Genomic DNA, 14,804 nt, shown 5'->3' on the forward strand with positions numbered 1-14,804 from the left:
GCGCTCGGATGACGTCATGCACCCCCGGCGCTTGCGTGATATCAACTCCAGCGCAGAAGCGGGCTCAGCCTGCCCGCAGGTACGAAAACGAGCAAGACCTCGGACACTGCGCACGTGTCATTTCAGGTTGGCGCCTGTGTAGTTCTTAAACAGCAAGTTGTGAGCGAGCACTCTTAAAGTCTGCATGCCTGCGCTGCTATGCCTTTAATTTTAGCCAGAGAAACCATCAGAGATTTGCTTCAGTTCCATCTGGCTTTCTAAGGGCCTAAGGGGTGGGGGAGTCTGGTGGGCTGCCATCTGTGGGGTCGCACAGAGTCGGACACGACTGAAGCGACTTAGCAGCAGCAGCAGCAGCAAGGGTGTTGGAGAAGACTCTTGAGAGCCCCTTGGACTGCAAGGAGATCCAACCAGTCCAGTCTAAAGGAGATCAACCCTGGGTGTTCTTTGGAAGGAATGATGCTAAAGCTGAAACTTCAGTACTTTGGCCACCTCATGCGAAGAGTTGACTCATTGGAAAAGACTCTGATGCTGGGAGGGATTGGGGGCAGGAGGAGAAGGGGATGACAGAGGATGAGATGGCTGGATGGCATCACCGACTCGATGGACAAGAGTTTGGGTGATCTCCGGGAGTTGGTGATGGACAGGGAGGCCTGGCATGCTGCGGTTCGTGGGGTCGCAGAGAGTCGGACACGGCTGAGCGACTGAACTGAACTGAAGGGCAGATACCTGAGAATCAGACAGTTTGTCTCTCCTGTCTCTTACCGCTCCTGGTGCTGCTGCTGCTAAGTCGCTTCAGTCGTGTCCGACTCTGTGCAACCCCATAGACAGCAGCCCACCAGCCTCCCCTGTCCCTGGGATTCTCCAGGCAAGAACACTGGTGTGAGTGTGTGTGTGTGTGTTAGTCACTCAGTTGTGTCCGACTCTTTGTGACCCCACGGACTGTAGCCCACCAGCCTCCCCCGTCCCTGGATTCTCCAGGCAAGAACACTGGAGTTGGTTGCCATTTCCTTCTCCTATGCATGAAAGTGAAAAGTGAAACTGAAGTCGCTCAGTCGTGTCCCTGGTGCCGTTGCATCCTTAATGACACCTACTAGTCTTGAAAATTCTAGTTGAATTCCCAGATTGTGTTTCCAGCAGGTTTCCTCTAGCAGACTATCTCCTTCCTAAGCCAGTGCTTTGTAAGGTCAGCAAGCAGACTTTTTAACAGTTTAACAAGTTTAACACTTGTTGTTCAGTCACTCAGTTATGTCTGACTCTTTTTGACCCCTTGGACTGCAGCAGACCAGGCTTCCCTGTCCTTCACCATCTCCCAGAGTTTGCTCAAACTCATGTCCATTGAGTCAGCGATGCCACCCAACCATCTCATCCTCTGTCACCCCCTTCTCCTCCTGCCCTCAATCTTTCCCAGCATCAGGGTCTTTTCCAATGAGTCAGCTCTTCGCATCAGGTGGCCAAAGTATTGGAGCTTCAGCTTCAGCATCAGTCTTTCCAGTGAATATTCAGGGTGGATTTCCTTTAGGATTGACTTATTTGATCTCCTTGCTGTTCAAGGGACTCTCAAGAGTCTTCTGCAGCATCACAATTTGAAAGCATCAATTCTTTGGTGCTCAGCCTCCTTTGGAAATAGGTAAATTAAGGGTAACCCAACTGTGACTGAGAGCCTGAAAAGTTCTCTTGAATTAAGTATTTGAACTTTTAAGAATTTGTGACTTCTGTTGACAGCTTGTGGTTCCTTCTACCTTCTTTCAGATTTTTAGCCAGGATCTAAGCAGTCGACCTGGCTAGGTAAATGACCCTCAGGTAAATGAAATGTCACTGTTCAGGAACTTTGGAAGCACCCAGGGGTGCTGAGCCCCAGGGGATACAATGATGATGACAGCCCTTGCCATCAGTGATAGCTCATTTCATTGACTCATTCCAGAAACATGAATTTGAGCACCAGTTGTGTGCTAGATATGGTGCAGCCAGGAGTCAGACTTGATTGAAACTTGGCCCTGCTCCTGACTTGCTGAATGATCCAAGGGTGAGTTATAAGCCTCCTCTGCATCTCAATTTTATGATTTGTAAAAATGAGCATAATCCTACCCCCTAAAGACAATAGGCCTACGAGGCAGACCTCGTGCTATGGTTTGGCTGAGGGGGCTGTTCTTTGCACTTCTTTATGTTTCTCCCCTTCTCAGTGCCTGTCTTTACAGGCCTTATACATAGGACAACACCACTAGTGGGAAAACAGCCCCCTGACCAGCACACAGCCTCGGAGGCCATCCACAGATTCTGCTCAAGTTATTTCGGAGACAGCTTTCATCCAGGCGCAGTTTTTTGTGGGTCTGTACGCTGAGGCCATGACTGAGCAACTAACACACACAGTCATGCTGAGGCCAAGTTAGATTTAAGCAGACCTCTTCCGCTTCATCTGCAAACAAGTTCCTCTTAAACCACCCAAATCCAAAAGAAGAAAAACAAATCCTTTTCTTGAAGTGTGTGGAGGCTTGACACTAGGTGTTGGAGGGCGGCCTGTGAGGTTAGGTCAGATCCTGGGTCACCGTCGGGGAGGGATGAGGCACCATAAGGATTGGGGAGCGAGTGTCTGGCTCCCTTGTCACCACAAGCCCTGTGGTTTCCAACCCTGTCTGCATCCCCGTCCCGCTAAACAACAGAGGGAGAGAAAACAGACATGCACACAGGCGGACACACACACACACACACAGAGCCTGCAGAGGAAGTGAAGCACCAGATGTTCTGGGTTTCCTGTTCGATGCTTCCACAGCTGGTCGAGTCTGTGGTTGTGGTTTGTCTGTCTCGGGCTCATGTGAGAGACAAAAGCTGGGCTGACGGGAAACCTCCCCTCTCGGCCCACCCCCTTCCTCAGCTCTAACTGATCAGTCACACGGAAACCTGGCAGGTCAGACATTTCCTGAAACACCCAGAGCCTGGATTCTCCCAGGAGGAGGCTGAGTCCCCCTAGCCCTGCAGAGCAACCCTGGTGCTGATGGTCGGCTAGATCCTGGGGACAATAGAAATCTCTCCAAATATACTAATGATATAGATCTGCATTGCTGCAGAATAGAATGAAGCTGCAGAATAGAATAGAATGACAGTGGGTTGCCACATGCACTAAGCCAGTGTCTGGCATAGAATAACCATTCAGAAACAGCACATGGAGGAATGAATGAGGGACAGGGAACTTCATCTTGGGGTTCAGTTCAGTTCAGTTGCTCATGTCCGACTCTTTGCCACCCCCATGGACTGCAGCACACAGGCTTCCCTGTCCATCACCAACTTCCGGAGCTTGCTCAAACCCATGTCCATCGAGTCAGTGATGCCATCCAACCATCTCCTCCTCTGTCGTCCCCTTCTCCTGCCTTCAGTTTTTCCCAGCATCTGGGTCTTTTCCAATGAGTCAGTTCTTCGCATCAGGTGGCCAAATTATTGGGGATTGAATACTTTGGGGTTGAATTTAAAAGTCCTGGCTCACCATCATGTGTCATAAGTGGCTCTAGATTCAAATTGACAACGGATTGAAGCAGCACTGTGCTACTGACTTACCACAAGTCATTTAACTTCTCTAGGCCCATTTTCCTCATCTGTAAAATGGAGACAGTAATATCTATTGCCAAAAATATGCCAAGAACCTGCCTGCCAATATAGGAGATGTAAGAGAGCCAGGTTTGATCCCTGGGTTGAGAAGATCCCCTGGAGGAGGGCATGACAACCCACTCCAGAATTTTTGCCTGGAGAATTCCATGGACAAAAAATTCCATGGAGGAGCCTGGCAGGCTACAGTCCATGGGGTCATGAAGAGCCGGACACAACTGAGCCACTGACACTTTCACTAAAGATCATCACCACATCATAAGATAATGGCGATGCTTAAATGAGTTAATGTATGTAAATCACTTAGAATGGCTGCTGGCAGTTACTAAGGGATAGATAAATATTACTGTCATCAGTGTTCGATTGCATTTGATTCTGACAGCAACCTAACTACAGGTAGGCTCTGTGAGTAGTGCCATTTCACAGATGAGAAAACTGAAGCTTAGAGAGATGAAGTCACTTTTGCAAGTTCACCGAGGTAGTGAATAGTAAGACTGAGACTCCTCTCCAGTTCTGTCTGACTCTTTCTTGTGTGTGCATGTGTGTGTGAGGTTTTAACCGCCTCCTGCAGGTGCATTTTTTTCATCTCCTCCTGGGAGCCCTCCTCCCACCCCCACCACACAAGGCCCAGCCTCCTCCTGCAGACCTCCCTGCCTGCAGCCTCCAGCTGCATCCCTGCTTTCAGAGAAAGGTCTTGCTTCCCTGCAGAAATGTACCTTGAAGAGTGATGTCTTGCAGATGGTTGTGCCTAGCTGGGAATAATCAAATAAATGGCTCATTGGGGGAGAATTTCACGAATAGCAGCCTGGCCAGGAAGACGTTTTGTTGTGGTGGTTTTGGCTGGGGAGGTGGTCCTTTTCTGTGCCCCTCTATCCCATTGCTCCGATGGTGGCTTCATCTGACAGAAGAGGCAGTGGAATATGGTGTGAAGTCTTATGCTCAGATTTAGTGAGCATCATTATTGCTGGAGGAGCTCTGAAAATGCAGATTCTCAAGCCCCACCTTAGAGTCTGTGAGAAATGTATTTTCTCAAAATACATTTTGAGAAATACTGGTGTTGTGGCAAGAGGCGCAGACCTAGGTTCAAGTTCCTTAAATAGCTGTGCAACCTTAGGAGGACATTGACTCCTTCTGAGCTTTAATATTCTCATCTTTAAAATAGGAATTAAGCCAATCCCACCCATCTCATGGGGGACCACCAGTGAAAGTGCTTCATTCCCTGTGCAGTGGGAGAATGTGAGTGGTGACCGTTTCTGTGTTCATGCTCAACCACGTGCCGTGGAGAAATTCAAAGGAAGGCACAGACCCAGGCCCAAACCTCAGAGAAGTTCCTTAAATCTTTGGTGAGACAGGGAACTGTGGGCCCCTGAGCGTAATCACTTCTTTGGTGAAGGCTGTTGGCCAGAAGGGGAGGAAGTATGCTTTTCCACCTCTCCTACACTAGTCTCTCCCAGTGAATAACATGGCAAAGTGCACCAGAGCCTGAATCAGTCAGGGCATTCCAGCTAATGGGGCAGTAACGAACCAACACTGGGTCTCAGTGGCTAAACACAATAAGGGTTTCTTTTTCTCTCTCTTTTTAATATTTCTTTTAATTTATTTATTTGGCTGGGCTAGGTCTTGGTTGCAGCATGTGGGATATTCAGTCCTTGTGGCATACAGAGTCTTTAGCTGCAGCATGTGAACTCTTAGTTGCAACATACATGGGATCTAGTTCCCTGACCAGGGACTGCACCTGGGACCCTGGCATTGGGAGCTCGGAGTTTTAGCCATTGGACACCAGGGAAGTCCCAAGGGTTTATTTCTTGATCACGCTGTATATCCCAGCAGATCGGCAGTCAGTTCTGCTCCACAAACTCATGCAGGGACCCAGGCAGAAGATGTTGGGCAGAAGTGTGCCACCTGGAACACTCTTCCATCATCAGAGTGGACTAGAGATGGGGGCCTGGGCGATTTACTCCCTCAGCCTGGCCATGGCATGCATCCCTTCTGCTCAATTTCATCAGCTGAAACTAGTCAGACGCATAGCTGGGAAAGGCAGGGGAGCAAATGGCATGTTTGGGGAGCACTGTTTACCCAATTGTAGGCTAATGTAAGTGTTATGAGCACATTTCGGGTAGGCGAGGCTAAGTTATGGGCTTCCCAGGTGGCCCAGTGGTAAAGAATTCACTTGCCAAGCAGGAGATGTGGGTTAAAACCCTGGGTCGGTAAGATCCCCTGGAGAAGGAAATGGCAACCCACTCCAGTATTCTTACCTGGAGAATCCCATGGACAGAGGAGCCTGGCAGGCTACGGTCACTGGGGTCACAAAGAGTTGGACACAACTTAGTGACTAAACAGCGGCGGCCACGACAGCAGCATTGTTTTTGCTGCAGGGTACTTCCTGCGTCCAGTAGGGAGATCTGAAAACTCTTGGCCCAGATTTCCAGCAAGGGCACAAAGACCAATGTTTCTCAGAGAGAAAAGGAAGGACGATTTCTCTGTCGAGTTGCTTCTGCACGCTATATGCTGAGAAGCTCAGCTTTCCTGTCTGGTAAAGCCGAGTTTTATCTGCTTGAGAATGTAGTAGTTTTTTTTTTTTTTTCTCCCCTCTCTCTTCTTCCTTTTTCTCATTCTTGCCTGCCCTCAAAACATGGGAAGAGAAGTAGTCTGCCTTGAGCAGCCAGCAGTCTGGCCTGGCTCCCTGGGCTGGAGGGGAGCCATCTCCCAGCAGGCTGAGAAATACCCCAGAGCTCCCAGGCTCCTGTGGGCGCTGGGTGGGAGGCTGACACAGCCTAGAGGCGGTGTGCCTGGCTGCCAGCCCCACCCTCCTCGGAGTGCTCTGCGCAGAGCGGAGCTGAAAGCAACCCAAATATCTTCGGAAATGGAGAACGCTGGACTGGAACCCAGCAATTTGGGGCAGCAGTTTTTCTGGAGCACGTAGCTGGGGAATTCGCCTCGAGAAATCTCATTCCTCGAGTGTTGGTGGATAAATGGCACTTATTTGTTTAACCTCAAATCAAGCCACAGTCCCCATTTTCTGGGCTGCTTTGAAAGGGTTGTTTTAAAAGAGCTGAACAAGCTGAAAATCACGGGTCTGGTTGTTGGAATGGCTTTGCAGAAAGTGGTGGGCTCAGAAAGTTCCTGAATTTTCTGTAGAATGTGACTGGCAGTGGGGGGGCGGGGTGTGGGTAGGGAGGGGGGGGGAACACAGCCTGGACCCTTGTCCTGCATATTGACTGGACTGTTTCTATGAGGGGGTCCAGCCTTGTCAGGGTCAGTGTTCTCTTGACCTGGGTTCCCTTGACCAGAGTTTCAGGTGGGAGGAAATCCTGGAAGATTGCTTTCTGAAATCTGTTCAGGCAGCTTTGTATAAAGTGGAGTTCTTCTCTTCTTTCTGTCTGACCAGTCTCTACTTCCTTCCCCTCTTTCATAACAGAAGGTGTTTCCCACCACCCCCCCAGAAAGATTTTTTAATTAAATTTATTTATTTTTAATTGAAGGATAATTGCTTTACAATATTGTGTTATTTTCTGCCATACCTTAACATGAATCAGTCATATGTATACTGTCTGTTCCCTCCCTCTTGAACCTCCCTCCACATCCCACCCCTCTAGGTTGTTACAGAGCCCCAGTTGAGTTTCCTGAGTCGTACAACAAATTCCCATTAGCTATCTATTTTCCCATTGGCCATCTATTGGAAGGATTGATGCTGAAGCTCCAATACCTTGGCCACCTGATGCACAGAGCTGACTCATTGGAAAAGACCCTGATGCTGGGAAAGATTGAAGGCAGAAGGAAAAGGGGATGACAGAGAATGAGATGGTTGGATGGCATCACTGACTCAACGGACATGAGTTTGAGCAAGCTCCGGGAGTTGGTAATGGATAGGGAAGCCTGGCGTGCTGCAGTCCATGGGGTGGCAGAGTCTGACATGACTGAGCAATTGAACTGAACTGACTGATCTATTTTATATATAATAGTGTATATGTTAGAGCTTCCCTGGTGGCTCAGTTGGTAAAGAATCTCCCTGCAATGCAGGAGATCCAGGTTTGATCCCTGGATTGGGAAGATCCCCTGGAGAAGGAAATGGCAGCCCACTCCAGTATTCTTGCCTGGGAAATCCCATGGATAGAGAGGAGCCTGGTGGACTACAGTCCATGGGGTTGCAAAGAGTTTGACACGACTGAGCAACTAAACCACAGTGTGTGTTTCCATGTTACTCTCTCCATACACCCCACCCTCTTCTTCCGCTGCCCCCCATGTCAATAAGTCTGTTCTTTATGTCTGTGTCTCCACTCTGTGCTAAGTTGCTTCAGATGTTGGTTGCAATTGGCCGTGGTGGGAGCACAGGTGGACCTCAGAGATATTGCAGGGCTTCCCCCCACCCCCTGACTACCACAATAAAGCAAATAGCACAATAAAGCAGGTCACAGGCTTTTGGGCTGTGTTCTTAGGGCTGTCAGAGAAGACCATTTCTTTCCCTTGGCATTGTTAAAGAGGTAGGATGTCAGTAGTCATCTTGCCAGACACAGGGAGAGAATTTCTTAGAGATCAAGGGAGCAAAGGACACTCATGATGTCACTTGAATGCCTGAATCCAGCCATAGCTGAAGCTGATATTTTCCTGAATGTTCCAGTTACACAGATCAATATTCCTCTTTCTTTGTCTAGGTAGCATGAGTGGAGCTCCTGCCAACTGTCAATAAAAATGCCATGAATAATACATATGGGTCACCCATAGCCAATTAAACAGATTTGGTGTTTGTCCTGATTGTGGTGGTGGTTTCATAGGTGTATTTATCTGCCACAACTCACTGAATTATACACTTTGAGTGCGTGCATCTTATTGTAAGTAAATTATATCTCAGTTAAGATGCTGCTGCTGCTGCTGCTAAGTCGCTTCAGTTGTGTCCGACTCTGTGCGACCCCATAGACGGCAGCCCACCAGGCTCCCCCGCCCCTGGGATTCTCCAGGCAAGAACACTGGAGTGGGTTGCCATTTCCTTCTCCAATGCATGAAAGTGAAAAGTGAAAGTGAAGTCACTCAGTCATATCTGACTGCTAATGACCCCATGGACTGCAGCCTACCAGGCTCCTCCGTCCTTGGGATTTTCCAGCAAGAGTACTGGAGTAGGTTGCCGTTGCCTTCTCTGAGTTAAGATGCTACAAATTTAAAAAAAGAGGTGTATGTGTGTGGTGGGTGGGAGTGGCTTTCTCCTATCTAATTCTGCCAGGTAAAGACTCAGATAGGAAAAGAAGATGAAACCAGAAGGATGGTTCTGTAACTCACACCAGCTGGTTCCTGCTTCCACCTGTTACCATGATTTTTACCCACCCATCCATTTACCAGGGTCTTCCTTGGTGGCTCAGTGGCAAAGAATACACCTACAATACAGGAGACCCCTGCAATGCAGGAGACGTGGGTTTAATCCCTGGGTTGGGAAGATCCCCTGGAGAAGGAAATGGCAACCCACTCCAGTATTCTTGCCTGGAAAATCCCATGGACAGAGGAGCCTGACGAGCTACAGTTGCAAGAATCAGACATGATTGAGTGACTAAACCATGAACCACCACCACCATTTACCACCTGGGACCTCTTAGAGAAGAAGAAGAAGGAAGGATGGAAGGAAACAGCCCTCTTGAAGCGGGGAGAAGCAGAACTGAAGTTGCGTCTTCTATCTCCCGCCAGCCCTGGAAACCTGCCAAGTTACCGTGACCCTTCATCCAGTGATAAGAGCCTTACAGAGCAGCAATGTGACCACAGCAAACGGGCAGCCCAGCAGAACTTCACCTGCTGGTCCTTTGAGAGGGAGTTGAAACAAACTCCTATGAGCTCATTCTCTTCTTCTGTCTCTGGGGTATGGGAGAGGGTGAGCTCCAGGTTGCAAATAAGGAAAAGCCTGGATCAGGCCTCTTTCCTGAATCCCACCCCTGGGTCCTGGCTCAGGGCCCTAAGGCTGCTGTTCCCTCCTGAGCACCTGGGACAGCATCCTGTTTCCCACACTGCCTGCTTAGTCTTGAGGGGAGTTAAGAAATAGTGTCAGGACTTCCCTGGTGGTCCCGTGGTTAAGAATCCGCCTTGCAATGCAGGGGACTCCAGTTGAATCCCTAATCTGGGATATAGGATCCCAAATGCGGGAGAGCAACTAAACCCGCATGCTGAAACTACTGAAATCCGTGAGCCACAGCCAGAGAGTCCACTCGCTACAACGGAAGATCCCACAAGACGCAACAAAGATCCTGTGTGCCCCATCTAAGACCTGAAGCAACCAAATGAACAAATAGATATTTTTAAAAAAGAAATAATATCAATGACAGCAGCTACTTCTACTTCTTTCCTAGGAGACCATCTGAGTGCCCACCCCATGACTGACTCCATAAGCAGGAGATGACTTCATCCCCAAATCCTGAAGGTAAGTTCTCTTAGCAATCGCCATCATACAGCTGAGGAAGCTGATGCTCAGAGAGGTTAAGTCACTTGCAGGGGTCACACAGCTAAGGAGAGGCATGGCTGGGCTTAAGACTCAGGCTGTCTGGTCCCATACCTGGCTTCCAAGCTGTACAGAGTGCAAAGCAACGTAAATGACATTTGTCTTTCGCACCTGGTGACACTGAATTCATAATCAGCAGGCCCACACAAGGTGAGCCATCCTGGGCAGATGGATATCAAATGCCTGCCGCCAGTGTGAGTGTTCCCTGGGCAGTGGCCAGGGTGGAGATTTCCCAGTCCCTGGCATGGATCCCCACCTGCAGCCCATGGGGAGGTCCTTGGGAGACTGCTGAGGGCAGAAGCAGGCCTCCCAGCTGCAGATCAGCCTGGAATGGGCTCAGGACTCTGCAGGAGTAGCTGGGCGCTCGTCTTCCCCTGGCTGTGGGCGTCTCTCCAAGAGTGACAGGAGAGCTATTTCAGAACAAGCAGGAGTGTGCCCCTCAGATGACTGCCTGGCCCCAGAGAGTGCAAGGGCTGAGCCAACAAGACCTCCACAGACATCTGGGGCTCCCTGCAGGATGGACACAGGTGTGGCTCCTGTGCCCCGTTCACACCGGTCATGCTCAGGTCCAGTCCCCTGATGCTCCCACTGGAATCACCTCCTTCCCCACTGCCACCCTGTCCACAGGAGGACTGCTCAAGGAAGGTCTTGCCTGGGCTGAAATTTTGGCTGGGTTCCAGGGAGCTGGCTTGGTCTGATTGGGTGGCGAGGATGGGGGAGGGGGAAGAGGTAAGGGGAAGAGGCTGCAGGTGTGGAGGGAGATGGAGGAGTGGGGGTTCATGGTGGCCAAGTGGTCGGGGGGGGGGCGGTGGTGTGGACAGACAGGATAGGGAAAGATGGAGCACAAAGGGGCTCTGAGGCCAGAAAAGGGAGGCGGGCAGCATGCATCCCCGGACTGGAGGGAAGAAAAGCATCAGAATATTTAGAGCAGAGAAGCAGAGCCGAGTGGGTCGTGTGTGTGTGTTAGTCACTCAGTTGTGTCCAACTCTGTGTGACCCCATGTACTGTATCCCACCAGGCTCCTCTGTCCACGGGATTCTCCAGGCAAGAATACTGGAGTGGATTGCCATGCCCTCCTCCATGGAATCTTCACGACCCAGGAATTGAACCCAGGTCTCCTGCATTACAGGCAGACTCTTTACCCTCTGAGCCACAAGGGAAGCCTGAGGGGAGTTATAAAATAGTTATAGTATGGTTATTGATCAAAGCCATTGGGTGGGAGGGGCTGAGGGGTCCCCAGTTTGAGGGCGGAGATGCCCCAGTTTGGGGATAAGTGCTGTCTGGGTATGTCTGGCTGGCAGGAAATGAGGTAGGGCCAGGGTGCTGGGTTTTGGCTCTAGTGTCTGTGGGCACAGAGAGCAGCTGCAGGGCGCTGAGCCCCAGAGCCCCAGCGCTGGCCTAGCAGCTAGACGTCTGAGGTGTTTGGTGGTGAGGATGTTTAACCGTCTGCTTACAGTCCATATGACTTGCATAGCACTCAACCTACTCAGCCCTTAGCACGTGTTATGTCATTCAATCACCCAAGCCTCCTGCAGACAGGGAAAGAGGCCACGACCCTGGTCTCCTCCCAGGTAGCGAGTGGAGGGACCAGTGTTGGGACCTGGGTCTTTCCCCTGGGCGTGTCACCTGGTGTCCATGGACCTGGGTCTTTCCTCTGGACATGTCACCTGGTGTCCATGGACCTGGGTCTTTCCTCTGGGCGTGTCACTTGTTGTCCAGGGACCTGGGTCTTTCCTCTGGGCATGTCACCCAGTGTCCATGGAGGGGGCAGGAGCTGAGGTGGGGGCTGCAGCTTCTGGGGACAGTGGATGCCAGCCAGCTGGTCCCATTGGCCAGGACCCTGCTTCTCTCGTGGGGCAGCATGGTAAGGTATTCTGAGTCAGCAGGAGGGTGGACAAGGGAGTGTGAGTAAAAGTGGGAGTGAGTATGTGTGGGTAAATGTGAGCATGCCACTGTGAGGTGTGTGAGTGTGGAATGGCCCTCTGTTCTGGGGCTGGACCAGCCAGGAGACAGGAGCCCCTTGGAGTCTGGCAGGGTCAGGAAGTTGCTCACCCTCCGTGTATGCAGCAGCTCTCCTGGGCGGGGACAGGATGCTGTGGTCTCTGCAGAAAAACGGGAACCAGGGAGGCAGTAGAGGAGGCAGTGGCTGAGAGGGTGGATGGGACATAGGCCTGGAGAGGACGGGGGAGTCCAGGGGATGGGATGCTTGAAAGGTGAAGAAACTTTGGAAGTGCTCCAAAACCCTGAAGAAAGAGGGGAGGGCTTTGTCTTACGTCCCTAGAGATTCACTGGGGGACAAATTAAGTCCCTGCCCTCCTGGAACTGACTTGCCCCTCTGTCAGCCTGGCCTCTCACAGCTTTCTTACCTCCTGGGTTCCTGTCCATGCACCTTAATTGCCAACTCACACCCTGGGGCCCCAGCTCTGGGAGTGTGCCACCCTCTGCTCTGTCAGCGGGAACCCTGCCCATCTTGGAAGACGTAGCTGGTGCTTCATGGCTGAGAAGCCTTCCCACTTGTGGCACAAAAGGTTTCTCCCTCGTGGTCCAGGCAGCTTATTCCTAAGACCTTAGCTCCCCAACTCTGCTGGGGAGTCTTTCAATTCTCCTCACCCTCTGTGACAACGTGTCAAAAGCGGCAGGGCTGGACTCACAGGGTTTTATTTACTGCTAACAATAAAAAACCATGCATGCGGGACTTCCTTGGAGTTCCAGTGGTTGAGGCTCCATGCTTCCACTGCAGAGGGTGTGGGTTCAACCCCTGGTCAGGGAACTAAGATCCCTCATGCTATGTGGCATGGCCAAAAATAATAATAATAGTAAAAACCATGCATGTTGGGTGGAAGGGATAGGTAGGGGGATTGTGGTGGAGGCAGGAGACGTCGCATTCCTGCCATGTCCCCAGAGGAGCCCCATTCCCATTTTTCTTTGTTAGGATTAAAGATTGGGGAATTGAGAGTGAGACTAACTTGGTTCGGGTTCACTCTGTTGCTTCACAGGTGGCCGCCTTTCACACCGTAATCTGATATCTGGAAATGTGAGAATTTGAAGACAATAATCGCCAAAAAAAAAAATGAAAGACTTTTCCATACAAAGATGTTCACAGCAGTGTTATTTATAATCGTGAATTGGAAACTACCTAGATTTGCTAACATGGGAGAATGGCCAGATGAATAATGGTATTAACATTATCTACTGCATAAATATTAGATAAACATTTTGAAAGATGGTTATGGTGATTCTGCGGTCACATGGAAAAGTTTTGTAGTAATCTAAGATGTCACGGATATGTTAAACAAACAGCCTTGCATCAAAAATGTCTGCATGGGAGGAACAGTGAAAGAAAACACAATGAGATGTTAATGGTTGAAGTGCTTTGGTGATTCTGATTTCTCCTTTCCACTTTCCTCTAACAAGCATGAACACTTATATCAAGATTAATTATACTTAAAAATATCTTTTTCCTTATCTTGAGAGTCTTTTTTAAAAAAATAATAAAATGACACCAAGAAGAAGAAAATAAGCATGTTAATTAACATTTTGTGTGTTTCCTTCCAGTCCTTTCTCCACGCATATTTCCACATCTATAAATAGACATGTAGTTGACTAGAAAAGAAAAAATCCCAAGGAATGTTGGAGGCGTTCTCTCTGGGCTTGGAGGTCCCACTTCGCTGGAAGTTTCCCTGTGGTTGTGGGAAAAGGTAGAGCATTGGCCCAGGCTCCTGGGGTGAGAGCTGCTCCCTGCATGGAGTCTCAGGTCAGAGTGAGCCCACCACTGTCAACCTGAGAGCTGCCCCGTACCCCGGGGAACCAGCTTGCTGATGGGCTGCCCCGAGACCCACGTTCTCCATTCTGGCCTCTTAATCCTGGTCCCATCCCCTCCACTGCCTTTCTAAGCACCTTGAAGCAACCAATTTGCTAATTAATCCTGACCTTTCCAAAGTCTGAAGTCCCTAATCAGTGAGAGACTTTCCCTTTTCAAGTGGTGCTGGCAGTTGTTGTCCACAGGCAGTGGGGTTTCCACCTCCATTCCGTGGGTTGGCCAATCAATGGCAGGTTTGGCCCTGGAGGTTCGGTGGGGCCTGGGCTTGCTGGGCCTTGCCCTGCCTCACCCTGCTTAGGTGGGGACATTCGCTCCAGGGCTCTGTCAAGGCCACCACCCTGGTCCCCTGGAATCTGCTAGCAAGATTCAGGTGACTGTTGACTCACTCACCCCCAACAGACCGGGCCAGCTCACCCCTCCCAGGCCTGGGACCATCTCCACGCCCTTGATCTTGGGAGAGTTGCTGCCCTTACTCTTCCATGGAAATGCTATGCACTCTGGGGACTGGGGGGCATGAGGGAGGTGGGGGATATGGAAGCCTTGTTCTGTGCAGCCTGTCCCTGCAGAGGACTCCTACTCCCCACCCTCACCCCATCCCACCCTGTGGCCACATGGGCTCCGTGAATAAGATCCTGTGATTCAGAACTTCTCTATTCCCCCAACATCCCATCCTGCCCCCCTCCTCCTCCTCCTGCTCCCCTCCCACCCCGCCACTCCCAGCCTCTCAGTTGCTTTCTGATAACCACAGCTGGGTTTCTGTCTTGGTCAGAGGTGAACATGAATCAAGAGTTACCAGGTTCTGCCCTGAGCTGACTTTCTTTTTCAGCAGCCTGTTTCCACTTAGAAAGGCAAAACAGGTCAGGCTAGCCAAGCTCTGCTTGCTGGGTCAGGACAAGGACAGGGTGGGGAGGCTGGGCT

The 14,804-nt window shown here is 50.4% G+C and overlaps 1 long non-coding RNA gene across 1 annotated transcript; it reads left to right on the plus strand.

Moving 5' to 3' along the window:
- The first annotated feature begins 16 nt into the window (after nucleotides 1-16).
- On the plus strand, nucleotides 17-13,599 carry LOC105606444 (uncharacterized). Its single transcript, XR_003590937.2, has 4 exons — nucleotides 17-126; nucleotides 9,918-9,988; nucleotides 11,085-11,179; nucleotides 13,063-13,599. It is a non-coding gene; the product is annotated as an uncharacterized LOC105606444 (long non-coding RNA).
- Nucleotides 13,600-14,804: the final 1,205 nt, after the last annotated feature.

The sequence above is a fragment of the Ovis aries genome, chromosome 12, assembly GCF_016772045.2.
Source record: "Ovis aries strain OAR_USU_Benz2616 breed Rambouillet chromosome 12, ARS-UI_Ramb_v3.0, whole genome shotgun sequence".
In the NCBI taxonomy this organism is placed as follows: Eukaryota; Metazoa; Chordata; class Mammalia; order Artiodactyla; family Bovidae; genus Ovis; species Ovis aries.